At 45.9% G+C, this 27,672-nt stretch overlaps 1 protein-coding gene across 1 annotated transcript in view; it reads right to left on the bottom strand.

Moving 5' to 3' along the window:
• LOC119400534 (GTP-binding protein Di-Ras2) overlaps positions 1–27,094 on the bottom strand; it is a 238,695-nt gene extending 211,601 nt beyond the window's left edge. Inside the window, exon 1 of the mRNA XM_037667598.2 lies at positions 26,789–27,094. The gene's annotated coding sequence lies outside the window, so the exon portion shown is untranslated. The remainder of the gene's footprint in view (positions 1–26,788) is intronic.
• Between the last annotated feature and the right edge of the window lie 578 nt (positions 27,095–27,672).

Here is a 27,672-nt window from a genome sequence, read left to right as displayed (position 1 = left end):
GATGCTTCAACCGAAGTAGTCGACGTCGTAGAGGGCTTTAACGTGATGGATGGCTCCGCTCTACGTCGCACACGCGCGACTACTCTCAAAGCCATACTCGCTGACGCGACCTTACGTTTCCCAACGTTCTAGGTGTCAAAATTTTGTCGTTTAATCTTGTTAACCCTTTAAGTTTATAGCACTCATCGGCACAGAAAGAGGGTAAAAAAAATTAGGTAACACCCATGCCCTTCACGACGTATGTTGTTTATCTATCTATCTATCTATCTATATCTACTATCTATCTATCTATCTATCTATCTATCTATATATCTATCTATCTATCTATCTATCTATCTCTATCTATCTATCTATCTATCTATCTATCTATCTATCTATCTATCTATCTATCTATATATCTCTATCTCTATCTATCTATTCTATCTATCTATCTATCTCTCTATCTATCTATCTATCTATATCTATCTATCTATCTATCTCTCTATCTATCTTCTCTCTATCTATCTATCTATCTATCTATCTATCATTATCTATCTATCTACATCTATCTATCTATCTAGCTATCTATCTATCTTCCTACATCCTTCTATCCTACCATCCTTGGAGCCTTTGCTACATCAACCCGCCACGGTGGTCTAGTGGTTATAGCGCTCGACTACTGACCAGAAGGTCGCGGGATCGGATACCGGCCGCGGCGGCCGCATTTCGATGGAGGAAAAATTCTAGGGGCCCGTGTATTAAACTTAGGTGCAGCTTAAGAACCCCAGCTGGTCAAATTTTTTGGAGCCCTCTACTACGGCGTCCCTTATAATCTTATCATTGGGTTGTGACGTAAAACCCAGAAATTATTACAACTATTACGTTCTACATCCCATGGTTAAAGAAGGTGGAAAAAGGCGAGTGTATCGATCCCCCAAAAGCCCATCACGCCGTGCTGAACACAGTGATGGTCGACTCTACGAGTGTATTGCAGTCTGTACTTTCAGCCAATAAAATAACAATCCACTGACATCTAACGATAAGCGTCGAAACAACTAATGGTATAATACAGGCAAACACCCCAAAAAGCACTTCTTTAAGAGTTCGATAAAAAAGATCTTTAACAGTCAAACCACTTGAGTTGTGATTATCTAGACTTAAAATAAGAGTATACTGAACGTATCGCCAAAGGCACAAACTGCGATAGTACTCCAGTCACTCGCCAGTGTTCTGCTTGTACAAAACGGCATGTGCTTTCACTTTAGAGCACAACCTCTACTATGCCATGTCTCCGAAGGTCATTCATTGCGTCGCAATGACCTTGACCCGCCGAAGCACAATTATGGCAGGCATGACGTCACCTCACGCTCGCTTGTGCTCTCTCTGTGCCTCGCCGCTGCGGTACGACGTGTTTGTAAAAAATAGGCGTAGGTAAACCACCGAGAGACGCTCGCATGCTCCTCTCCGCGCCTTTCGGCTATCCCCAGCGGCAGCCGTGACGTCGCCTGTCCGACTAGGTGATGTCACGAGCAACAGACACTGTCAAGTGGCCGAACAAGAACCTCGAGGAGTAGCACTCGGAGAGGTGGAGAGACGAGATGACGAAAGGGGCTTAGCGAAGGAAAGGGCGAAACGAGCAAGGGCCAAGTTTCGATCATCAAACGCGTGTATATCCACTGCCGTTTCCTGTACACTCGGGCACAACAGCAACGTCACAACTGAATCTCGACCCCTGGGTGGTATTTGCAAAACCAAGCCAAACATACTATTCGCTCGTTATATCTAAGGCTTACGACAGTTAAACCTCAGCTGATTTTCCCACTGTCATCGAACTAGCGAATGCAGACTTCCCTGATATTTACTACGTGACGTTGCAACCCAGACGGTCTTTTAAACCGAATATTCGACATTACGAGCCTGGGAAATAAAAAGAAGCTCTACGGCAGTTCACTTATAACAATTTCGTCACTGTACAAATAGAGCACGGCGGATGGAGCCCGACAATGTTTTCGTGTTCCTGCGTCGGTTAGACAGCGACTTCGGAAGAAAAGTGCCTAAAATGATGGTCGCCGCCAAGAACAGGGAACCTGCTAAAATTTACAACGTGTAAGACCGCATAAGCCACTCGACCCGCTTTGCCGATATTATAAATAAAATTAAACATTTTTACTGTCCCACAGAGCTATATTAAAAAATAAGAAAAAAAACGCTTGAAAGAGAAAGCATTAGAAGAGCAAATTGAAAAATTCGTGCTCTCTTTTGCAGTCGCTGCACTTAAAGGGATCATGTGGAGCAGGAAGCATGCTGCTATGTTTAGAGGATGCCCTAACGTTCAATCCGCAACGAAAATTTTCAAGACAACGTAAAGAAGATTCAAGAATATTTGCTTGCTTCTTGATGCAAGTGAAGCTCACACAGACATGAAACATTGTTGCTCAAAAATATGAAGAGTGTAAAATCAAACGCGATCTCCCGTGTTGGAGTTGTTTCACTTGTCTCTCACACAGCTACACGTGGTGAGGCATTGAAACTTGTTAAGCTCTCCTTTCAATGCGCAGCAAACGCGTTCCTTTAACATGAAAGTCTTTTATGCCGGGGTCCACCAAGACTTCAGTGACGTATTTTCATCACGGATATGACGTTGATAAAATGGACGCTTACGAATGCGAAAGAAAAAATTCGAAAAAAAAGTTCCCCCACCGGCGACCGAACCTACGACCTTTTGGTTCACGACGATGAGCGCCCGGCGCTCTAGCCACTAAGCTACCGAGGTAGATACACGACACTCCCCAAGCGTGCCTTATATCTCTCCCCAATTTTCTCTTGCGCGGTGCTCTCTGTTGGTGGGTTAGGCGGTGCGGTGCCGCCGTCTCTGAGCGGTGAAGGGAAGTAATTTGGTATAACACTTACTTGAGCCGATAGAGAACGCTTCGGTGACGACGCAGTTAAAGCACAGTCTCCGAGATTGCGCGCCGGCACGCAATCTCGGAGGCTATGTTTTAATTGCCTCGATACCAACCAAAAACACTGGCCGCGTCCGCATCAGGGAGTCGCCTAGACGCGGTTCTGTTCTTTGCCTTTCGCTTCGTGTTAGCGCGTGAACGCTCGCTGTCGGAGTAGTGCAGCTTCCAAATGCGGCCGACCGGCGACGGCTTCGACTGCGATAGCACCGACCAATAAAACAGCTGCAGTAAGCAGAAAAAAATCACAGTATATCCACGGAGTGAATGATGATGAGTGGGCGAAGCTGCGGAGGTTCATCGGTAAACCGTGAATCTTCCGTGAATTCTGCCCAGTACATCATCACCGACGTGAGATCGGGCGCGTTTATACTAAAGGTTCGATGAGCTATGACGAGTTGCAGCTCACTTTAATTTTACATGCACGCTGTGAATTTTCATTGTTTAGAAAACCATTGCTTTAGAAAACATCTGGCGTCTTTCGTTAAGCAGCTGGCGTCTTTTCGTTTTGCTTTAGAAACATCTGGCGTTCTTTCGTTTGCTTTTACAAACATCTGGCGTCTTTCGTTGGTCATTTCATCAATCAACGGCGTTTTGAACAAAATTTTTATTGTTTAATCACGCACAGGGATAATCTCACCAGGCCACTACCTTGGAGGTAAACAATGGCTGCTAATAGGAATGAGAGACAGAAGAAGTCGGCTTTTAGCTAACACTTACACTTCTACTTCTACTAACGTTTCCTACTGGAACATGCCAATGGCTGCTAATGGGGAATGAGAGACAGAAGAATTCGGCTTTTAGTTAACGCGCGCGCTGCGAATTTTTTATTGTTCAACAACGCACAGGAAAAATCTCCCACCGGCACCACCTTGGAGGTCAAAGCGTAAGACTGGTTACGCACTACGACTACTACGACTACGACTACGAGGGACGAACGGGTGCCGCCTTAAGGAGCTTCGCCCCTAAAATCGCAGCATATCCACGGAGCGAATGATGATCAGTGGGCGAAGCTGCGGAGGTTCATCGGTAAACCGTGAATCTTCCGTGAATTCTGCCCAGTACATCATCACCGACGTGAGATAGGGCGCGTTTATACTAAAGGTTCGATGAGAAATATGACGACTTGCAGCGCACTTTAATTTTACATGTACGCTGTGAATTTTCATTGTTTAATCACGCACAGGAGAAATCGCACACACGCACTACCTTGGAGGTCAAAATCCAGTGCCTATATATACGGGGCGGTCAATGAATGAATGGTTGTGCAGCGCGAGCGGTCGGTTTTTTCAATCAAGACGCTGCCGCGACGCTGCCTCGCGACGCTGCCTGCGTCGGCGCCGCTGCGCCGCGAGGCAAGATAGGGAAGGGGGGGGGGGGGCGTAGGAGAGGGAGAAAGAGGGGGAAGCGTAGGAGAGGAGAGGGCGATACATATCACGTACTGTCGCAGCGCATTGTCTTTAGGGAGCCTTCATGTGTGCACGCCCCCTCCGTTTTTAAGACTGGTTACACACTACTACGGGACGAACGGGTGCCGCTTTAAGGAGCTTCGCCCCTAAAAGGCAACGATGTCGACGGTAGACCACCTTGGTGTAGCGAGACAGAGGCCAGCGGACGTGGAACGCCTGCGGCTCAAGCTATGAACCTCTACCTCCCATGTTGCCAAAGCGCAATGTGGTAGTGTATGCATGAGCACCGGCGGAGGTTACCCTATTACTCGGGAGTACACATCGAACTCTTGATCCTCAATTAACGACGCTTTGAAGAAGTGCATGTCGAGCACCAGAGTTTATTAAGTGCTTGTTGATGCCATCTTTGCGTTGGACTCGCGATACGCTGTGTACAGATACATGTTAAAAACTTCAGCTACCATCACGGTTAAATCATGATCATGGGCGTTAGTCATCGCGATGGAGATGTGCCACTAGGCGTTAACGTGGGTGCATCCACGTCAAGTGGTGCTATAGGTGCCAAACACCAAGATACATTGTATAAGCTCTCATATATCATTACAAAATAAGCACTACTCCTGTGAATACACGTTTCACTTTCATGTTATACCGATTCCTACGACGGAGGGATCAGCCGTGTTTTCTTTTTTTCCCATTTCCGTGTATCCATTTTTTTCTTCTTAATTGCTATACTACCCACAGTATAGGCTGCGGCGACCCTTCGTCTCTTTTCGTCCTGTCACATGTGACCCCCACACATTTTATTAGTTAACCTAAAGGTAAACAAGTGAGGTAAGGCATATGCACGGTGTACAATGGAGTACAAACTAGTACGCTTCTAGCCTCCATTGCATGGCACTGACGCGTGCTCACACAAATTCTTTATGCTGCACCGACAGTGGTGTATTCAGCGTTGAGTATCCGTAACGCATTTTCGCCGTCGCCCCGTCGCCGTGATGTTATATATATATATATATATATATATATATATAGATATATATATATAGATATATATATATGTATATATATAGATATATATATATATATATATATATATATATTCATGATGAAGGCCAGACTCTGGCTGAAACGTCGAAATAAACAACGTTGTGACTTCTCACGGAGGGTCTACTTGACTACTATATATATACATATTTATATATATATATATATATATATATATATATATGACAAGCGTGTTGACGCGAGTTACCGCTGCTGACTTGGCAGCAGCGGCAACTCGCGTCAACACGCTGTCTAAACTTCGCTCGTATATTTTGCAGTGGGCACCACTGACGGACTTGCCTTCCTTCACCGATTTCCTTTGGACCGTCATCTTGGGCACTTATCGTCTGTTGACGGCGAAGTGTTCATACAGACGCGGGAGCCCGGATCGTCATCCAGTTTTTCGTCACAAGCACCATCTCGCCACCTGACGGATATCAGCTGGAAAGTGCAGTGGGCGTTTCGTCTCACTTGGCAGCAGCGGCAACTCGCGTCAACACGCTGTCTAAACTTCGCTCGTATATTTTGCAGGTTAGTACGTTTTGTTATTCTTTGTATAACTTTTCTGCCGCTGCTGCCAAACGGTTACATGTTACCATAGTGCCGAAACTTTTGTCTCTGTGCTCTGGACTGTTCAAGGATGTCTCGTTGCTGTACCTGTAAAGATCTTCTTCAGGATAACAAACCGCATTTGATGTGCTGTGAGTGTAAATTCCTCTTCCATGTAGGCGCTTGCTCTGGTGTGTCTGAGGATTCATTCAGTAGTAAGAGAGACTCGATAAAGAAAGTTTGGAAATGCATATCATGTAAGCCAGTCGGCAAAAAGGGTGCTAATACCGGAAACACTGATTCTCTTGAGATGGACGTTCGCACGCTGCTGCTTGAGATGAACACCAAGCTGAGCTCTCTTCTCTCTTTGCCTGAAAAAGTTGATGGCATCGAGAAATCGATTGAAATGCTTTCTGCCGAATTTGACAGGTTCACAGTGCGTCTTGATGCTCAGGAAAAAGAGACTAAGCAGCTAAAAGCGCGTGTGGTTAGCCTAGAGCAGGCGAGCGACATGAAATTGATAGCTGAAATGCAAGCAGAAATTGATGACTTGGAATGGCGGAGCCGGCGGCTAAACCTCGAGTTTCATGGCATCCCAAAAACGGAACCTGAAGACCTGCTGAGCAAAATTAATGAAATTGCGGCTCAGCTCCACCTTGACACCTTAGACACCCAAGACGTCGCCGCAGTGCACAGACTTCCATCAAGGCCAGACAGAATCCCGGGTGTTATCGTGCGATTCACTCGACAGGAAGTAAGAGACAAATGGCTAGCAGGGAGGCGGGCACTGCGGATCGCGAATAGCAATGTTTACGTCTCAGAAAACATGACGAAGCGGTCTCGTGACCTGCTCTCGAAGTGTAAAGAGTGGATTAAGCGGTCTGGCTATGCGTTTGCATGGCACACTAACGGAAAAATACTTATCAGAAAGAAAGCGGGCGATGCCGCTGTTGCAGTTCGGTCTGAAGCTGACCTTGCGGCATTAACTGCGTAACTACACTCTCAGCTATGAATTACTTCGAACTTCTTCTACCACACCGCGTGAATTCTTGTCCTGAGATAACAAATGGTTTTTCTGTAATGCACTTAAACATTCGGTCCATCCGTAACAAGAGCGACGACCTAGATTATCTTCTGCAAAGCATGTCTTGCAATTTTGACGTAGTATTACTAACGGAAACATGGGCAGTGTATGATGCCGATTTCAAGAATATTCCTGGATATGCACATATCATCTCAACCGCCCTTCACGAGGAGGGGGCGTTGCATTTTATGTGAAGCAAAGTTCAAGGTTGAATTGGTCCCAGAGTTTTCTTTAATAACGCCAGATTATGAAATACTTACCGCAAAAATTAATGGAAAAATTGTATCGGTAGTTTATAGGCCACCATCTGGCAATATAATCGTTTTCCTAAGGTTTTTTGAAATGTTTCTTGATTCGTGTTGCTTACAAAACTGTATGGCTGTTACCGGAGGAGATTTCAATATTAATGTTATGGACCTGACAGGCGCTGCTTCCGATTTTATGTCTGTTATTTCAACAAATGGTTTCCAGAACCTTATCAAAACCCCCACGCGAGTCACAGCATCGTCCACTAGTACACTTGACTTATTTATTGTTGATGTGGCTTCTATTGTAAACTGTGCTGGCACGATTGCTTGTGACATCAGCGATCACTGCGCTATATTTGCCTGTTTTTCGTTTCAAACCGATGACAGAGCTTGCAACCGTTGTGTATATTCTTACCAGTGTATGAGTGAGCAGGCTCTCTGTCTTTTTCGCGACTGTGTGCTAAACGCCGATTGGTCCGCAGTTCTTGCTTGTCCTGAACCTGATCAATCATACGAATATTTATTACTTCCATAAAAGAAATTTATGACAGGTGTTTTCCGTGGAAAACGAAAGTTAAAAACGTTAAATTACGTAAGCCATGGATAACTCCCGAACATACCAAGATGATTAAACGCAAGAGTAAGCTTTTCAAACGTTTTATGGTTACCCGCGACCCTGTTGACCTGAAGGTGTTTAAAGCTTATCGAAATAAACTGAACAAAGAGCTTCGAAGGTCAAAATCTGCATTTCAAAACTGTTTCTTCGAAAAAAACAAAAACAACTCGAAATTGTTTTGGAAATATCTAAACGACACATTTCTAAGGAGGAGTAAAGGAAACGCCCTTGGTGAACTGACCATCGAAGGTATTGCAGCCTCCGGGACTGAATTAGCTGATAAGTTTAACGAATTTTTTACAAGCTTTACGCCTTCTGGATGCCCACAAAAAGCGCTTAGTTTCGTTTCAAACACTGTTAGTGAGTCTGTAGTATTTCATGACACTGACAATGACGAGATGTTTTCCGCACTGATGAACCTTAAAACGACCTCCGCTAAAGATTGCAATGGGCTACAAATAAAGCCAATTAAGTTTGTTGCCGATATTTTAGCTCCTTGTCTAGTACATATATTCAATCAATGCATTGCATCGGCTGTTTTCCCCAAAGGAATGAAAACCGCGAAGGTTTCTGTTATTTTCAAAGGTGGCGAAAAAAATCTTTTATCTAATTATCGTCCAATTTCCGTACTTCCTTTATTTTCTAAAGCCTTTGAAAAAATTTTATTGAAGAAAGTAGACAGTTTTTTCCACAAGCATTCATTGATAACCGATTTCCAGTTCGGATTTCGTAAAGGGAAATCAACCGAGTCTGCTTTGCTGTTACAGAAAGAAATTATTTTGCGTAATATTGACCAGAAAAAATTAACGCTTGGAATATTCATAGATTTTACTAAGGCGTTTGACCTCTTAAATCACGAGATTTTGATCGATAAGCTCAATAAATATGGTATACGAGGTCCTTGCCTTGATGTTTTTCGGTCGTACTTGAATCAACGTAACCAAGCAGTCGCTGTTGATGGTCAGGTATCTGCTCTGCGGTCAATCAAATGCGGCGTTCCCCAAAGTAGCTTGCTCGGCCCTCTACTTTTTAATGTTTATATTAATGATATAATTAACATTTCTAATGACCCACAGTTCATTCTTTATGCTGACGATACAAGCATATTTCTTACCGGGCACAACCCCGACGAGCTTATATATAGAGGAAATGCTGTTTTAGAATCGATGAGTGAATGGTCAAGGGCAAATGGATTGCTCATAAACACTAAAAAAACGAAAGCTGTCTTTTTTCGGCCCATAAATATTGTGGTTGCCCCTACAAACCGCCTAGTGCTTTACGAAATCAAATAGGTATAATAGACTCTTTTAAGTCACTTGGAGTAGTTTTTGACTCGTTATTGAGATGGACAAATCACGTAGCGTACATTGAAAAGAAGTTGCATCAGTCAGTTGGTTTCCTTTCCAGATGTCGATTTGATTTCCCTACCCGCTTAAAACTAAGAATCTATCATGCTGTCTTTCAATCGCACATTAATTATTGTCATTTGGTTTGGGGCACGACATCACAAACTAACCTAAACAGACTATTGTTATTACAAAAGAAAGCCGTGAGGCATGTTGCTGGCGTTAGTCACAGAGCACACACTAGAGAGTTCTTTGTTAAATATAATATTATTCGCCTTACCACAACTTTTGAACATCGGCTACTGTATCACTTCAGATTTTCACCACCCGCCTCAAACGAGTTTTTCATATCTTTAGCTAATTTAACCTTAAAAGACAAAGCTGTTTGCACTAGAAGTACTGATAAGTATACCGTTCCTCGCGTGAGAACTAACTACGGAAACCAAACTCTGCAATTTCTCTTGCCAACGATCTTAAACACATATGAAACAGCTCATAGCCACGTACTCAGCTTGACACCTAAAGAACATAAAAAATATTTTGTAAGCTGCAGTGTATAGGTTTTCTTGTTTTTGCTTTCGTATGTCTGTTACACCAGTGGCGTATCTCATTTCATTTTTGTCGAAACTTGCGTAGATCTAGGTTGTAGGTCTAGCTTGTATGTAACCATACAACGCTATGTACAGTGTGATTATTTGTACTTGTTGACTGCGTTTTTGGTATGTCTGCCATGTATATTGTATGAATGTATTATGTTGGGCCTCAGGCGCACTCAAGCTACAGTTTTGTAGCTTTTGGTCTGTGGTCCTTTCCCCCCCTTTTTTGCATGGGAAAAATAAAGACTATATATATATATATATATATATATATATATGTTTGTTCCAGATGTTAGTCTTATAAAGGCCCCACCTCGTGTCGAGTTTCACTCCGCATACCGCAGCGCGCTTCCTCGAAGGCCAAATCCCTGGTACGTGATCGTGTCCTAAGACCACCACCACTGTTATACCCATGTCCAGGGGCGTAGGCAGAAATTTTTTTTTTGGGGGGGGGGGGGGGGGGGGCACCTCCTTGATTTGTAGTGGGGGCCGGGCAGGCAGATGTGGTCAAGTGTCATTTGGGGCTCAGTATGCAATAGCAAAAAAAAAAAATTTCGGGGTGGGCACGGGCCCGGTGTGCCCCCGCCCCTCCCCCCGGCTACGCCACTGCCCATGTCATCACCGTTGTCACCTTGGATGTCATGGCCTCCAGCCCGCAGTCGTCATGTCTAATTCCCAGCAATTTCCAGCCGTTGATAGCTCATTATCTTGGGCTGCTGTAAAAGCCTCAGTGTCGCTCTAGGGCCCCTCATTTTTTCAACGACTGAAGTTTCAAGTGGAAATCTGGGGAACACCACGACTTCAGTAATCCTATTGATTACTATAGGCTAAACAGACCGTACTTTCCCTTTGTGGACTTTCCGTTGAAAGCTAAATGCTAGGCATCATTCTGTCGCCACGAATTTCACAACCTCCTCCTAATCATCGCCGGTAAGTCTCATTCTCTTCACCACTAAAGAGTAGCGAACCAGGCTATTACTGGCTAACAGTCCTGCCTTTGCCTTAAGACTTTGTTTTTTTTCTCTCTCTCTCGGAGTTATTTCTTCAGTTTGTACTAGCCAAGACAACATACCTCTTGCCACTCCCATGAGTGCCCTCAATAGCGTGACTCCCACTAACATAGATCTTCTTGATTGTCCCTTGAATATTCCGGTTGCTCACCCAGGGCCATGCAAGTCGTGCGCGCGCGCCATTTGCGAAAGGGTGCAAACAAGACGACGAGGAAAACGCTCCTTTGCCACGCACGATTTTACGCTCCCGTTCTTACCCCTGCAGTATTTCCTTTTTTTTTTTGCCTTTACCTCAAGTAGCACCGCTTTGCCCAAGCTCTGCAAGAATGGCAAGCACTGTGTCGTGACCTTTTGTTGACGGGGCGCTCTCTCTCTCCCCCTACCCCCTCTCTTCCGTACAAAAGCGACCACATAACGGTAGCTAGGGGCAACCGACCAACGAACCACCCACCCCCCCTCCCCACAACCCCTAAAGCGATCACCAAGAACCGGAGCACATATATACACTCTGTCATCGGTGTCTGTGAAACCCAGGAAGCAAGATAGGTTCGCACTTCCGCCCTTCGGCAAAGCTATATCTCGGAGCGACGTGGTGGGCAGAGCTAGTCTGGGAAACGAGTCTTTTCTTGTTTTATTGCGTGTGTGTGCCCAGACATGGGGCTGGGTTACGGCCCGAGGCAGCTGTCTGCGATAGGCGGCACGAGTGGGTTATATCCGTCGTGCCGCGGGATACACAAGTAGCGTTGAGCGGTCATGTGGGTGGACGGTGGAGCGAGTAAGTGAAGAGAGGCCGAGATAAAGATGTAAAGACAAGAAGTCATAAAAGGAGATGGAAGATATGGATAAGAGGAATATAGACAGGTGTGCATTCTGAGAGATAATAGGAGTGAAATAAAGTGCAAGAGAAAAATGCGAAGAGATGAAAGAGATGAAGGAACAATGAACGAGCTTGGCCCAGCAAGAAACCATTCTACATGAAAGAGATAATGGTGGAGAAATTGAGGTAATGTGCAGAAGTGTAGACGGAGAAAGGAGATAAGGATAGGTGCAGAGATGCAGGCATAAATGCCTCGAGGTAATGAGAGAGAGAAAAAGATTAGATAGAGAAAGGCGTCTACTACGAAGAGCATTTATTTCCCGGCATGCCGGCAACCTTGGAACTACGCTTTCGATCATGAGAATCGAAGGCTCTGCAACCGATTCACGTACGGCTTGGTATTTCGGGAGATAGTAGTGCGCCCGATTAGTTTTTGTTGATGAATATAGAGTCAGGTTCTGCGGGGATGACGTATAAGGTGTTGTGCTGATCATGCTAATGAAGGAGACGTCAACAATGTCGTTGCGGAGTTTACCTAGTTTGGTCTATAGAACAGCGTTTTGTTTAAAAAAAAGTTAGGAAAAAGGGAGAAAAAACGTTAGCCGTAGTAGTTTATTCTAAAAGGTTCAGCGCAAAAACAGTTGGAACGAAAACAAAATGACAGGACAGACGCTTATTCGAGAGTGCCCTGTCATTTCCTTTCCGTTCGTGCTGTTTTTCCGTTGATACTTTAACAATATGTTGCACCAACTGGACAAGCACACCACCAACATCACGCCGCCAGAGATGGCCACAGTAGCACAACAACTGCAACGCGGGCTCTTAGGACCTTTGTAGCTTCTTAATACGAAACCAACGCTCTTTTCTTTCCATTAACCATAGTCCACCTTGCGAAATTTCGGAGAGCTGAGTTGTTACATTCTGTGTCCCGTGTGCTTTAAATTGTCCGTTAATTCTTCATCGAACTGCAATCTGCAAGTCTCCTGCCTAGCTCAGACAGCAGAGTGTGACTTCTCTCCGGAAGGCATTGGTCCCGGGCTAGAATCCCAGGCCACAACGATTGCATTAATGGCTCTTTTCGAAACCATCATTTGACCCATTCCCTCTTTCGTCCTTTCATACCGAAGGTCTCGTTCGGACAGATTTGATGCCTTCAGGTAGCATGCGAGAGTTTATTGGTCAGCTACCACTTCGTAAAAAGATCACGTGCCAAGTGACGCCAGTGTTCCACACTAGCCGCCATGGCTACGAGTGACGCTGGCTAACACTTTCAGGACTACACAGATAGAAGTACCCAATAAAATGGACGGGAAAACGACCGCCGCTGTAGCTCAATTGGTAGAGCATCGGACGCGTTATCAGAAGATTGTCCATTCGGTCCCCACCGGCGGCAGTTTGTTTTTTCCGTACAATTTATTTGCTTTCCATTTATATCATAATTACCACAGTGCAGTTAAAAACTACAAATAATTTGCCCTATGCATACCTAGCCTTCGTTTTCTGTTAGTTTAATTAAAGCTTTGTAACGTAATAATGAAAAATAAATCACAATGCCGTAAAGTGCACCTGTCTTCACACATACGCCTCATCATCATCATCATCATCATCAGCCTGTCTACGCCCACTGCAGGGCAAAGGCCTCTCCCATGTTCCGCCAATCAACCCGGTCCTGTGCTTTCTGCTGCCACGTAATACCTGCAAACTTCTTAATCTCATCTACCCACCTAATTTTCTGTCTCCCCCTCACGCGTTTGCCATCTCTTGGAATCCAGTCAGTTACCCTTAATGACCACCGGTTATCCTGCCGACGTGCTACGTGCCCGGCCCATATCCATTTCATCTTCTTGATTTCAACTATGATGTCCTTAACGCCCGTTTGTTCCCTGACCCACTCTGCTCTCTTCTTGTCTCTTAAGGTTACACCTATCATTTTCCTTTCCATCGCTCGCTGCGTCGTCCTCAATTTAAGTTGAACCCTCTTTGTAAGTCTCCAGGTTTCTGCTCCGTAGGTAAGTACCGGTAAGATGCAGCTGTGATATACCTTCCTCTTGAGGGATAGTGGTAGATTACCATTCATGATTTGATAATGCTTGCCGAATGAGCCCCAACCCATCCTTATTCTTCTAGTTATTTCACTCTCATGGTTCGGCTCCGCGGTTACTACCTGTCCTAAGTAGACGTACTCCTTTACAACTTCCAGTGTCTCGCCACCTATCGCAAAGCGATGTTCTCTGCCAAGATTGTTCCACATTACTTTAGTTTTTTGCATATTAATTTTCAGACCTACTCTTCTACTTTCCGTATCCAGTTCAGTAATCATGAGCTGCAATTCGTCTCCCGCGTTACTCATCAATGCAATGTCGTCAGCGAATCGTAGGTTACTGAGATACTCTCCATTAACTCTTATCCCTAACTCTTCCCAATCTAGGGCCCTGAAAACCTCCTGTAAACACGCGGTGAATAACATTGGAGAGATCGTGTCTCCCTGCCGTACGCCCTTCTTTATTGGGATTCTGTCGCTTTCTTTATGGAGGACTATAGTGGCTGTGGATCCGCTGTAGATTTCTTCCATTATGTTTATATAGGCTTCGTCGATGCCTTGATTCCGCAGTGCCTGCATGACTGCTGATGTCTCCACCGAATCAAATGCCTTCTCGTAATCTATGAAGGCTATGTATAGGGGTTGGTTGTATTCCGCGCATTTCTCTATCACCTGATTGATAGTATGAATATGGTCTATTGTTGAGAATCCTGTACGAAATCCTGCCTGGTCCCTTGGATGATTGAACTCTAATGTTGTGTTAATTCTGTTAGCAATTACTTTTGTAAATAGCTTGTAGACAACGGACAGTAAGCTTATGGGCCTGTAATTTTTCAGGTCCTTGACGTCCCCTTTCTTATGGACCAAGATGATGTTGGCATTCTTCCAAGATTCTGGTATCCTCCCCGTCGAGAGGCACTTCGTATACAGGGTGGCCAGTTTCTCTAACATAATCTCTCCACCGTCTTTCAACAGGTCTGATGTTACCTGATCCTCACCAGCTGCTTTGCCTCTTTGCATTCCCTTTAGGGCTTTCTTTACTTCTCCTGTCAATACTGGTGGGATGTCAGATTCCTCTGCGCTATTACTTCTTCTTACGTTATCATCCTGAATGCCTCGGCTGCTGTACAGATCCCTGTAGAACTCTTCCACTACCTCAACTATTCTATCCATATTGTTTGTGACCTTGCCTTCCTTGTCCCTTATTGCATACATCTGATTTTTGCCTATGCACAGTTTTGTCTTCATAGCTTTGAGGCTTCTTCCGTTCTTTAGAGCATGCTCAATTCTCTCCATATTATACTTTCTTATGTCGGCTACTTTACGCCTATTGATTAACTTCGAAAGCTCCGCCAGCTCTATTTTGTCTGTTGCATTTGAGGCTTTCATAGCTCGACGTTTCTTAATGAGGTTTTTCGTCTCTTGGGATAGCTTACCAGTGTCCTGTCTAACGACTGTACCCCCGACTTCCACTGCACACTCCTTGATGATACTAGTCAGATTATCATTTATTGCGTCAACGCTAAGGTCGGTTTCCTCGGTTAAAGCCGCGTACCTATTCTGAAGTGAAACTCTGAATTCCTGAACTTTCCCTCTCAGAGCTAGTTCATTAATCGGCTTCTTGCGTATCAGTTTCTGCCGTTCCTTCCTCACGTCAAGTTGAATTCTAGATCTTACCATTCTATGGTCACTGCATCGGATCTTGTTAACTACTTCCACATCCTGAACAATGCCCGGGTGGCCGCACATTATGAAGTCTATTTCATTTTTAGTTTCGCCATTAGGACTCCTCCACGTCCACTTACGAGTAGCCCGTTTTCTGTAGAAGGTATTCAAGATGCGTAAATTATTGCGTTCTGCAAACTCTACTAGTAACTCCCCTCTGGCGTTTCTAGAGCCGATGCCATATTCCCCAACTGCATGATCTCCAGCCTGCTTCTTGCCTACCTTTGCATTAAAGTCGCCCATCAGTACAGTATACTGTGTCTTTACCTTACTCATTGCTGATTCTACGTCTTCGTAGAAGCGTTCAACCATTTGATCCTCATGGCTGGATGTAGGCGCGTAGGCCTGTACCACCTTCATCTTGTACCTCTTATTAAACCTAATTACGATACATATCACCCTCTCATTAATGCTATAGTATTCCTCTATATTGCCAGCTATATCTTTATGAATAAGGAACCCCACTCCTAGTTCTCTTCTGTCAGCTAAGCCACGATAGCATAGGACGTGTCCGTTCTTCAGCACTGTATAAGCCTCCTGTGGCCTCCTAACCTCACTGAGCCCTATTACATCCCATTTAACACCCTCTAATTCCTCGAATAGTACAGCTAGACTCGCCTCACTAGATAAAGTTCTAGCGTTATACGTAGCCAAATTCAGGTTCCAATGGCGGCCTGTCCGTACCCAGAGATTCTTAGCACCCTCTGCTGCGTCGCAGGTCTGACCGCCGCCTTGGTCAGTTGCTTCGCAGCCGCTGGGGACTGAGGGCCGAGGGTTAATTGGTGTATTCATGTGGGAGGTAGTGGCCAAGTACTACACCAGGGTGGCCAATCCTGCTCTGGTGAGGGAGTGCATTGCTGGCTGTGGTCGCCAGTGAGGCTGCACCCCAGGCCTTTTTTTTTTTCACAATTCCATCATCACGCGGACTTTTTTTTTTTTTTTAATCCGGTTGGGAATTGTCCGGCACCGGGATTCGAACCACGGACCTCTTGCATGCGAAGCTGATGCTCTACTACCGAATAATTAATGGAACTGCGCGCAACAGACAAGGACTGGCAAAGAACACATACACAGCGCTGTGCTGTGTATCTGTTCTTCGTCAGTTTTTGTCTGTTGCGCTGTTCTTACAGTCGTTATGTGCTACCAACGTGCCAAAGTTTCCACCATTCATACCCAATAAACTTGGGTACGAATTTTACGACACAAACATGTGCCTGCCTCCCTCCTTCGTTTCCCGCTTTCTTTACGACACACAAATACTATAAATGATGACGGAGAGTGCAATATGTAATGGTGGCGACGATGTTGCCACAGGCGGGTTCAGCCTGGCAGACCTGGCCGGCAATTGCTCCTCCTGAGCGACTCCTTCCATGCAGTATGCCTCGCCATACATCGCTTAGGTCAGAATCTCGCAGAAAACGTAAAACAATGACAGCCGCTTCCTTGCTAATCATCCGCACACCTGCCGGAAACACAGTCGCGTCTACTGTACTCCGTTGCGTCGTAAACATCACTGAGTTTCATTCAGCACAGCAAAAGTGAGCAACATTTGCAGATTGAGCCCCACCCTGCAGATCTGCTAAACCATTGTTTTTTTTTCGCTATTCTTTTCTTTCAGCTGTGCACTACTAGAGTGAAGTAATGTAGGTGCATGACTGCTGCTTGTCGAATTTGTAAGTCGGACAGCGCCCCTCCCGTGCTCCCTTCCTGTAAACATTGTGGAGTCGTGAAGCCTGCACCGTCGTAACGCATTCAACGAAACGGGGAGTCACGCGAAAGTCAAATCAGCGCCTGGAGTACTTAATTCGTGCGGCGTATAGTATAGAAGACGAGACGAAATCGCAAATACGGTATGTGAGCCTTCATATCTTGGTACTCTGCTAGTCGCTTAGTTGGCTGCAGTGTGAATTGTTTATTTTTATTTAAGAAAATCTAGTATTTGTCTTCTTCCAACTTCTATCGATAATATTTTATGTACAGTCGGCGTCAACAGTTTAGAAACCACTAGGTCAGAGAAAACTGAAATTTCCAGCAATTCGTGAAGTAATTCGGTCGACCTGCACAGTACACGTTGCTAGCGCGTTTTAAAACACGCTGGAAATATTAATTCAAGGCTGCCTCCCGACGCAAAAGGAATATTGACCTTTCTCTTCTGTGACGTGGACTCTAAACATTTGGCGCTGACTGTATTAAGGCGAAAGCCTTAGATGACACATCAAACGCGAAAATTGGCCATCGCCGTCTGCGTCCCACGACGTCGGGGACAAGCACAAGTGGTGCAAAAAATTATAATCACGTGATGACGCCACCATATGACGTCCCGATGACGTCACAGATCGCCACAATTTGTGATGTCACTATGGCGTCATCATGACGCCACTATAACGGCACGTGACGTAAGTGACATGATGGCGTCATGACATGACGTCGAACATGGAGGAAGGAAAACTGAGGAGAGGCCCTGACGTCACATTCGTGAAGCCTCCACATCGCAAACATCCGCATCGCCTCCTGGCGAAGGAGCAGCTAAACATTTAGCGATTTCCGCCGCGTCATTTGCAAACGCATGCGAGCATCGAGCGAGTCGCGAAACCTTTGCAGTCTTCTTTCTCTTTTTTTTTGTTTCGCTGTGCAAGCGGCGCAGGCGATTCACGCATGCTGCTCCTTCTGTCCGCTTTCTTTAGGAAAGCTACGCAATTCCCAGCTATCGCGTATACCCGGTGCAAATCGCTTTCACTGCCGAAAGTACGCGGATGTCACTTTTCATGCGTGCGTACGTTCGCTTCATTGCTGATCGCTCATGCATGGTATTTGCATGCGAGCTCTCCGACGTGCGCTCTGTTCCTTCGCACTCATTGTGTCAACTCGGAACACATGAGAACGTTTATTTTTGGCGCCTGGCGCGCCGAACATAACATGCGCCGAAGGTATCGTATCGTTTTTTAGAGGCTGTATCATTCATGCGGAAGGGCAATAAACTTTTGTTGTTGTCGGTCTACGTGGTGTATATACTGTGCGGTGTGCGCGCGCTGCGTGCTATAGCATATGGTTGTGTGCACACTGAAACTACAAACTTTACGTTCACGATCGCGTATACAATACAGCGGTGTCCTCATTTAGGCGTAAAGTTACCTCAAATGCTAGGTCGGCGTTGCGCCAAATAGCTACAAAGGAGGCCCTTAAAATCGTGCAGTGCCACGCGCACTCGATATATACGAGCAGAAATTAGCTAATCGGGTCTATAAACGGGCTACGAGAAAGAAGAAGAAAGGCCTAACGCGTGCATCCTCTTCAACAACTTACGCCTAACGTCCTGATTAGATGACATAAAGAACACACAAGTCACAGCCAGGTGAGTTCGAACACGATGATGCAGGGGCTGAATGTTTTTGATTACGGCACGTACCGGCACTTTCTGAACCGATGCCCTACAACGATTCCCGAAGAATTTCAGCTCGCAGCGCTCGGGCCTGTCGCGCACGAACAGCCGGGTATATGTGCACTTACAACATTTCACTGCATACAAGCAGCACAGTATGCGCTAAGTTTACGCCGGGACTACGCATCTGCCGAGAAGCGAACCAGCGCGGAGAGCGCGCCGCGGGGCGTCTGCTGTTTTGTTTGCCCCATACCGGTTCGACTGCCTCATAAATTTGACGTCACTTTCGTCACACTTTGGGATACGATAGGAGCCTCTCCTCAGTTTTCCTTCCTCCATGACATCGAAGCTTGGTCAAAGGCGGGCCAATCACGGAGGCAGTGCAAAACCACGTTAGGTGCGTAAAGCCGGAGCAGGATCAATACATCGAGTGAGATGAAAAAGGAGATGGCTGTCGCCTTCGAGTCGTCTTAGGTGAATGAGTAAGGGACAACTGAGCGATGGGCGAGTTGGTATTGCATTCCGAATTGCATTTAGCGCAAAAAACACGAACACGAATGGAAGAACCACGAGACTGCGCTCGTCTCGTGGTTCTTCCCTTCGTGTTCGTGTTTTTTGCGCAAAATGCAATCCGCAATAAGGGACCCTGTGAGTTCTTAGACCAGCGTCTACGGCCATCGGCTACATAGCTCAAAGTTGTGGGTTCGAATCCTAGCAGTAGCGGCTGAATTTCGTTAGGAATGAGATTCAGAAGCGCTAGTGTTTCTACATTTATGTTGACGCTAAATGTACCTTAATGGTCTTTGATGGTCCAAACTGATCTACAGCCTCCTGCTACGGCATGGCATGCCCTCAGCTTCGAAGGGCTCGGCCGCAAGCCGAGCGCAAACAAACACAGGCGAACCCAGAGCTTCGACTCACACAAACGCAAGCCAAGCGTCAACAGAGGCAGGCAAACCCTCAGCTCTGCTCCGCAGTTTGTACAGTTTTCACAGTGCGGAACTGGCGCGATATTTTTTTTTTTGGTTCGGGATAATCGATCACTGTTCTTTGCATTCATATTTTTCATTTTACTGGCACCAGCCACGTCTCTTCCCGCGACACATATGACGAAAACAAACCAAGAAAAAAAAGGACAGAAAAGATAAAAAAGCACAGCGGACAGCCCAAAATATTTACAAGTTCCGCTGACGTGCAAGTAAAAACCCTGAATGAACTCATACAATTAATTTAGTTTTAAGGTTTTACGTACCAAAGCCACCATATGATTACGAGGGACACGGTAGTGGAGAGCTCTGGAAATTTTGAACATCCGGCGTTCTTTAATTAACGTGAAACTAAATCTAAGTACACGGACACCTAGCACTACGCCTGCATCAATGTGCGACCGCCGCGGCCGGGATTTGATCCCGTGACGTTCGGTTCAGCAATCGAGCACCATAACCCCTTGACCACCGCGGCGGGCTACGTACAGTACAATATGTGTTTCAAGAACAAATATGTCATTAGGGCCACGAAATCTTAGAATATAGCGTCTATTATTCTTGCATGTAGAACGAAGCTTTGAAACGACTGAACTCTATTGATGACCGTGCTCTAAAATGTGTGTGTGTGTGTGTGTGTGTGTGTGTGTGTGTGTGTGTGTGTGTGTGTGTGTGTGTGTGTGTGTGTGTGTGTGTGTGTGTGTGTGTGTGTGTGTGTGTGTGTGTGTGTGTGTGTGTGTGTGTGTGTGTGTGTGTGTGTGTGTGTGTGTGTGTGTGTGTGCGCGCGTGTGTGTGTGCCGCAGGCACTCAAAAAGGGCGTGTTTTGCATACTCACCACACGCAAATGTGAAGTATAGAGGCAAATTTAAAGTTGTGTAAAAAGTGGGACGTGTACGCTGTACCAAGCCGTAGACGGTGCAACAAAGAAACATACTTTTTTTTATTTTTGCTTATTTTGGTGGAATGAACTTAAATGTTAGGGTCTATAAAAAAATTCAGGAAGTGTAGCGCCATCGGTAAACGAGGGCAAGCGATGCTTGGCGTTCAACGAAGCGTTCGCAGAAATTGCACCGCGGGCACAACGCATTCGTATGGTTCAGATACATTCAAATTCTTTAACCGTGGGTGTGTTCCTGTACTGACACAAAATTTTTCAGTTTTTGTTTTCATTTTTTTGTCAAATGATAGGACAAGCCCTGAGAAGCCTAGAAAATGTACTGATATACTCGCGGACAAGGTTTCTTGGCAGTGAAGGGAAGGCTACGGGGGCGGAGCTTCTTCACACGTACTCCTACGCGAAGTAGTCCGGTTTGGCGCACGTCTCGTACCACTGTGGAAAGTGATGGCTTCGCGCAGTCAGCGTTGCATATCGACGCAGACGCTGCTTAGCGTTTGAGGTGCACGTAAAACAGGGGCGTAGCCAAGGGGGTGGGGGACGGGGGGTTTAAACCCTCCCCCATCCCCCCCCCCCGAAATTTTTCAATTTTGCTTTTGTATATAGGTACGCACACATACAAACGCACGCACGAACATACATAAAGTATGGTTGAACCCCCCCCCCCCCCCCGAAAAAATTTCTGGCTACGCCCCTGGCGTAAAAGGCGCGGCTTTTACACAAGTGACAACGTATAAAGTAAAACAAAGTCAAGTGAGAGAGAGGGAAGCAACTTTATTGAAGTGAAAAATATTTTCACAGAGGAATGGTGGTCAGGCCGTGCCTGGCCGCCATCTCGTCGGCTCGTTGCATGGCCCGGAGCTGTACTTCGAGGCTCGTATTGCGGAGTAAACTTTCCAAAGCCTCGGGCGAGGGAGTAGACAAATTCAAGTATATGCTGGTGCGTGCTACGTGGTGCCTCAAGGAGCTACATGTAGAAAGTGAAAGAGTTTTTTTTATATCTCACGTAGAAAATAAGGGCGCAATGGTGGAACTACATTCATTAGCGGTAGGATACGCGCGATTTGGCTCCGTAGCCTTCTCTCCATTCCCAAGAAAAGTTGTCCGCCATTATAAGCGTGAGTGCATCATGAAAAAGTGATGCTATACCAACACGCCTTCAACCTATAGCTAAAGAATTGATTGCAGTATGTTTTGAAAAGGTAGTGTCGGTTCCTTGCTGTACCCTGACGTCACAACACGGTATGAGCGTCTCGTCACGTGCTCGCGCTAGTTAACGTCGTTTCCACGACCGGCTCCGTTCCTGGATCCGTTGGTGACGCACGAGCGGCCATTTTGAGTGCTTTTTTGTGCCTGACGTCACCACAACTATTCATACTGGTGCGTGAAGTCACCAGAATCGACACTGTCGACTGATGTCAAGCTAGTGTTGATGTCACTAGGTGCGCCACGCGAAAATGGACTTTAATGCCAAAATAAAATATCTTATCAGAGGCGTCTCTGTATACAGAGATATGTATGGTAGAGCAAACTCGGCTTCGAAAATTGGTTTCAGTACCCCTTTAAAGTAGTATTGACACCAAGTTTAAATATTTTCGTATGGTTGCTCTAAATAAAAACACGGGTGTCGAGAACCCTAAAAAACGGCAGGCCTGCGCGGAAAGCCCAGCACAGTCACAGCGAAAGTTGGAAGAGCGGCATTTCTAGAGCCAGTTGTAACCTCTCTTGGGGCTACTAATACAAGTACACTAGCAAGGTACTCACGATGTTATAAATCATAATTTTTGTGGAGTTAGGAAGCACCCACTACGCCATTATTCGCCATTCTGCGGAGAAGCGAGGTACGAGCCACACATCTGTAAGCCATTACGTGCACTTTGTTGACGCGACGGCTGATGACGATGAAGAATTATGGCAGAGGCCTTTGTAATGAGTTGGAAGCATTCAACAACCCACTCGTTGCGCAATTCACATTGTGTGACGCCTGGTTGTTATTTTACTCTTCTACCACGCTATATTACATATGCTAATGTAGTTCCTTCGCGACATGAAGCCTGTCAAACGAAACACGACGCAATGATGATTTACCAACTCGTCCAGCAGTCCGTACGTCCCATGAAGACTGTGTAGGGTCCTTTTGCAAAGGAGTTCCAATCACCGGCATGGCTCTGTGGTAGAATACTGGGCTCCCACGCAGAGGGCCCAGGTTCGAACCCCATTCATTCCTGGAGTTCTTCCTTTTTTTATTTCGCACGGTAGCGGTTACGGACACCGGCGGCGGCGGCGTAGGACTACTACGCCGCCAAAAACAACCGTTGTTGTGTTATCATAAGAGCTTTAGCTTTAGAGGAGTATTGTGGTGCCTAGGAATGCATCGAATATATCTTTAGTACCGCTGCCTTAAAAAAACACTTTCGGTGTCGATATCGAGGTGGCGGCTTCTCAGTGACGTGTCATCGCAGTGTGACGTCACGGGAAGACAGTAAGTCGCGACGTGCTGCCAGCGGCAGATTTGTCATCTGCTCGTGGTGCACGTAAACAACGATGAGTGAATTCTCGTCCAATGACCCTGACAGTGAATCCTGCGATTTAGGCTGCATGCAGGACGCGGAGTTCGCAAACTCAGTGGAACTGTGTTGACTCGTCGGGATAATGTCGATTGCGGTAGGGTTGGCTTGCTAATGCTCAGCGACGAATACTTTAAAATCAAAGCAAAATACTTTACACGTGTTGTACGACTCCGGTTTGTGGAGGGCGTTAACACTGCATACCAAAGAAACGAAAAAGGTCCCTTTTGCGATGTCTCAAAATCGTGGTAGTGCTCCTTTAAGACACTGACTTTCTGAGCACGGGGCCTGTGATCAAACGCAGCCCAGTCAAGAAAACTCATTTCGTTTTATACATGTATCTCTTCGTGGCAACGATCGTCTAACGTGACAAAGGGGCGGAAGGAGAGATTTCTCGTTTAGGCGGTATATAAATCGCTACGTACTTAAAGACTAAAGAATTTAGCATATTTTCTTTTCTACTATGGAATAGCTGTAAGCAGCTGTCCCGGTGCAGCGTAAACAATATTGCGCCCCAGATAAAATAAAAGACCGGAATGGCACTCTTCCAGACATTTATTGACGGTGCAGGCACTCATACCCTATTCACTCACCACCAGCTCTTGAGCCGCTTGAGGCGTCATGCAGCGAAGTAGTAGAAGACCAAGAAATGTTCTCAAAATGATAACCTTACCAATATTAACTTTTTTAACGGAAGCATTTACGTTTTATAATGACACCACCTATTTGATTCCTTCAGGCCACCAGCATTTAGGACCACATGGATTAAATGTTTTTTTTTTCTTGGTGGTGCGCGCGCTAAACACGACACGACACAGATTGTATTATTTACCAAATGAAGACAGCGGAAACACCCGACGCGGATATTTTCGGGATGCGTTGCCGGAGGATTCCCTAGGTGTACCACTTTTTTGGATGATGAGTCATTCGGCTCTGTCGCGAAAATCATCGATAATGGGGCGATTATTTCAATCAGTGAACACCGATTAATCGGTGGTCTCAAGTTCAATCTCAGGGCGGTTTCTTTTTCTTTTACTACAACATCTTATTTCCAAAGACCGGTATGATGCTCGCATCTTGTTTCTTTAGTTTTTTTTTTTTTCGCTGCGGACATGTCACATTACGGAACGATCTTAGTGCAACGTTCACTATAATCAGGTGCATTTCACTATCAACATTGACGGCACGCGCCTCACCTTACCGAAGTTGTTTACTATAGTCGGCTACAACATAAAAATAAATACAAGCTCCACCCAAAGTCAGCACCGTCCCTCCTATAGCGAGAATTTGCAAGACGTGTCGTCCAACCACATTTGCTCATTTCCGTGACGTCGGACCACCGTTCGCGCGGTTGAGATAGTTGGTGTTCTTACACAGACACATGTTCTTTCATTAATACTTCTTTCTGGGCGAGTTGGTTCATTGTAGATTAAGGGAGTAACAGCGCGAACACACACCCACAAGAGAGACGACACGGACACACAAGCGCTGTGCGTCCGTGTCGTCTCTCTTGTCGGTGTGTGTTCGCGCTGTTACTGTCTTAAACATGTTCTTATCGATGGTATTAAGTCGAAAACTTGAGCGTCCTGGCACATTTAAACAGAGATCCTGACATCACAGCTTTATCAATTTCATATTTTAAGTGGGAACGACGAACCTTTATTTTTCGACGAGCGTGGTATGCATATCAGCGCAGAAAAAGTACTTACGGTTTGAAAGGAAACTAGCTTGCACGACTCTCTGGCACAGGCGATTGACACGCGTGCGTGCTCCGGTTTTGAGGGTGGAGCTCGTATTTATTCTGTTTGTAACCGAGTATAGTGAAAACTGGCCCCTACAGAATTACTAGGAGTTGGAAACTCGCCCAAGCATCCACTTTGCTTCCCAACAGATTCATATGTAGGTTGCAATGGTTAGCCTCCGTTTTATTTTTCTGTTTTTCTTTTCGTTGACATTTGTGACTTTTTAACTAACCGACAGCAGTTCGTTTACGCCAATAATCTCTCTTCTTCTTTACGTCCTGTTATTTCAGGCGTGCCTCAGGGCACGGTTCTAGGTCCACTGCTTTTCCTAATATATATAAACGACTTACCAAATAACCTTTCTTCTAGCATCAGACTTTTCGCAGATGATTGTGTCATTTATCGCCCGATTAACAACGCATCAGATGTCCATGTACTGCAATCCGACCTTCATAAAATCGAAATATGGTGTAACAAATGGTTAATGTCCCTAAACACAAACAAAACATCACTAGTCTCTTTTCATCGCCGACAGTACTACCCAGCTCCAAGATACCTTATTAACAACACGGAAATTTCATCTGCAACTTCATACAAGTATTTAGGTGTTCATTTGTCTTCTGATGGTCTCTTCACATAACGCACGTCACTAACGAAGCCAACCGCGCTCTTGGCTGTCTACGTCGAAACCTTCATCTAGCTCCTACCCCTGTGAAACTACTCGCATATCAGACACTAATCAGACCCAAATTTGAGTACGCATGCGCTGTTTGGGACCCTCACCAAACTAACAACATTAAAACACTTGAAACTGTGCAAAACCGGGCAGCAAGATTCATCTGTTCAGATTATTCATACCAGTCAAGCGTAACCGAACTTAAATCTCGCGCTAACCTCGCTATCCTTTCATTACGCCGCCGTATCGCTCGTCTTTGCCTCTTTTTCAAGTTTTATCATGCATCACCTCGTACTCCCGCCATCAAGCCAACCCATCGTCATTCAGACCGCATCAACCACGGCAAAGCTGTGTACCCGCCAGCTGCTCACACCACTGCGCACCTTTCATCCTTTTTTGCCAAGACAGCACAAGATTGGAATGGCCTGCCTCCTGACGTTGTGCACCACTCCAGTGTCATCACCTTCAAAGCAGCGATTGAGCAACTACTCACTTAATCCATTGTAAAAGCCCACCCCTCATGTAAAACACCTTCACCGGGGCCTTTGAGGTATTGTAAATAAAAATAAATAAAAATAAAACCGGCATCGGTGCATACAGGTGAGATTTCTTGCAAGCGACAAGATCTTAGTCGAGTGTCGCATCGCATTTACGGGGTGTACTATATTTACATCATACTGCGGAATAAGTTTACTATTTGCATATTTAGAGTACACCAGTTCACGCTGACTGCTGTATGTACCCCATTTTCCCAAATGTGAAGATCCCGCTGACGTTGCGTTTCGAAACATTTGTAATGAGGCAAGAGGAACGCACGAGTCACGTACATGGCTACCATGCAATTTAGTAGGTTTCAATTTGTTCTGAGACGGATGTGACAAAGCCGTATTGCGAACCTGGACATTCTAGCACTGACCAAAAAACTGTCGCTCTGAAATAAGACGACACATTCGTTGTTAATCTCCGTAAATTGTAATCGCGACACATCACATTGCCTCTCGCGGAACTGTAGTGAGAAACAGCGAGAAGTGGTTTCCGCACCACATGATACAAGCTACATTAAAAGACTACAAAACGAAAAGAAAGTATAGAAAGAAAAACAGAGAGATCGAGGCTTACCACAAATGATGAACTGCGGAGTCGAGGTGTCGCACAGCGGACGCCAATTCCAAGCTCCAACCGCCGACGACGACGACGGGACACCGACTCCTGGGAAACACGGGGAGACGGCACGGGCCTTTCAATCCACGTGATTCTCTCTGACACCTAGGAGTCCTCAGGGAGGAACAAACAGAGCCCACGCGCTCACTGCCGAGAGTAGATGAAGTGCCCCCCGGGAGAGACAGTGCCTTTCAGGCCGATAAAAACAAAGCTAGACAGAAGAAGTCTTACAGCTCAAGAGAGACGTGGACGAGGAGCGTAACAACAACCCCGGAACGTTGACGAGACCCATACACCGGGCCAAAGCACCCCTAGGCACACACTGTGTGTCTCTTTCCTCGTACGACAGCGTCCCGTTACAACCGGAGGCAAGCGCGGTGACAGCGAGGACTGCGCCCGCGGCTTCAGCGGCCGCGACGAGGCGTAGGGACGGGAGCCGAGGCGCGCGCGCTCTTCCACACGCACGTTGCGCGATGACGGACGCGCGCTCAGGCGGCCCCGCGTTTCCTCTTTGTCCTCCTCCTCCCCTCTCTTTTCCCTCTCTCAGGCGCCCGCTTCCCTCCTTCTCGCTCGTTTGTTTCGGAGGAGACCTCTTCCGCTTCTCCTCCGACGCTCTCTCCCGGTGCGCTCCTTCCCTCTTGGTCTCTGCGTCACTTCCCCAAACTGAGGAAGAGCGCAGAACTTCCCTATTCTTCCGATCGACGCCTTCTTTTCTTTTACTCTGTCGGTTCACAATACATTCATATTTCGTATCATCATATCCCCTTATTCTTTTCCCTAAACGGGAGTGCCTTGGCCCGAAGTTCGCTTCCGTTAGATCCGACCCAGAACAATGGTTTGTT

Source organism: Rhipicephalus sanguineus, chromosome 7 (assembly GCF_013339695.2).
Source record: "Rhipicephalus sanguineus isolate Rsan-2018 chromosome 7, BIME_Rsan_1.4, whole genome shotgun sequence".
Taxonomy (NCBI): Eukaryota; Metazoa; Arthropoda; class Arachnida; order Ixodida; family Ixodidae; genus Rhipicephalus; species Rhipicephalus sanguineus.
Note: the sequence above shows the minus strand (reverse complement) of the source record. Positions and strands in the feature narration are given on the sequence as shown.